Source organism: Sarcophilus harrisii, chromosome 2 (genome assembly GCF_902635505.1).
Source record: "Sarcophilus harrisii chromosome 2, mSarHar1.11, whole genome shotgun sequence".
Classification (NCBI taxonomy): Eukaryota; Metazoa; Chordata; class Mammalia; order Dasyuromorphia; family Dasyuridae; genus Sarcophilus; species Sarcophilus harrisii.
Genome location: NC_045427.1, coordinates 190607247 through 190608911, shown reverse-complemented (window position 1 = coordinate 190608911; position 1665 = coordinate 190607247). Strand labels below are relative to the sequence as shown.

Here is a 1665-nt window from a genome sequence, read left to right as displayed (position 1 = left end):
AGGCAAATTTGGAACCCCCAGACTATGGCATCCATGATGATTATTCACCGAAAAATCTACTAAATTGATAAGAAGAAAAGTGTCATGGAGGGGCAAGAGGCTGCAGCAGTTAAGGAGGGTTTTGAAAGCTACTCTTTGGACTCCCCAGCTCATTTCTACAATGTACCCCCTCTCCCTGGGACCTCTGAAGTATCTGAAAGGGCTAGAAACTAAACCTGAGGGCATTGAAAAAATAAATCCCTGTAGCTCCCCAGGGAGGGAAATGAGGAGGGCAGAACTAGCTAGCTGGGTGAGACTTGTGAGCCTGCAGTCATGGATGAAAGCTAGGTAGTTGAAGGCAAAAGAAAGAAGCCAGGTAAATGTGGTTAAAAGTCATCCAAAACTGACTTGAAGACAAAGCTTAAGAAAAGATGCCAGAGTGCAAGAAAATATAGAGCCAGAAAGGAGCTGAAATAGCATTATCTGGAAGAATTTTAGTGTCTAATACTAAGAGAACTATCAGTGATTTTAGAGAAGAATTAGAAATATACAAACACTGGTGTGTGGCAAAGAAACAAGGAAAAATCCCTTCAGAAATAAAAGCTCTCCTAACTGGAGAGAAGCAGAGCAAATCTCAATAGAACTCAAGCAGACATACATAGTCTAGAAAAACAGAAGCTAATAACAATTATGGGTGAAGAACGTTTTCATTTAAATTCATGATTCAGTTGTTGAATTGAACATTCACAATAACATGAACAATGGATATCATTGGGCTTTGGAATTTAATTTGCTACCTACAGTTCAGTGGTCATTTATATTACACCGAAGTTGTTAACCAAAATCTGTGATCATACTTGATGAAGGACCTTGTGCTAAACTTCAAAGAGAAAATTTAGAATGTTCAGTCCTCTTTGATTTGATGTTGATAGCTATAGTAGCTATGTACATGATGGGATGCTTGGGAAAAAAATCATATGGCATGGATTACAATAAGTTAAAAGACAATAGTTTTGCACCTTAGCTCTGTAATGGTTTTATTCTTTTCATGTGATTATGTGTTGGTGTCACTTCGTTTGTTTTTGTTTTTGTATAGTCTTGTTCAAAGAAACCAGATAGGCTGTTTTCTAAATTATATTTTTATTCTTTAAAATGGACCTGAACTTCTTTTATCAAATTTACTTGAGTAATTTATAATATAGGTATTCCTGCAAGAACCATAGATTTATTCTATGCATCATTCCAGAATAAATTGTGCGTAGGTATTAACAATTACATGCATTTCTATTTTTGTAATCTGTGATAATCTTTCTGTTATATTGTATCTATAGGACAATCCACATGAAAAACTAATTGGGAAAGCTTTTTTTGGAAACTTTTGCAGTTGTCCTTCCCAACTGAATTTATAAACTATTGAAATTTCCCCATCTATATTAACAAGTAAATCATATTTCAAAATTACTATTCAGGTATTCAAGTGCAATGAGTATTTTTTGTTATTGCTGAAATGTTTATGCGCATATGTATGTATATATATATATATTTATTTATGTATGTGTATATAGAAACAGAGACAGAGACACACACACACACAGATAGACACAGAGAGACACATACAGAAACAGAGAGAGATAACGACCATTTCAGAGCCAGAGAGAATATAAAAAGGTATATATAAAGAAAGAG

General features: G+C 34.5%; 1 pseudogene; it reads left to right on the top strand.

Annotated features, from left to right (window-relative positions):
* The first annotated feature begins 312 nt into the window (after positions 1 to 312).
* LOC100931798 lies at positions 313 to 677 on the top strand (annotated as a pseudogene).
* Positions 678 to 1665: the final 988 nt, after the last annotated feature.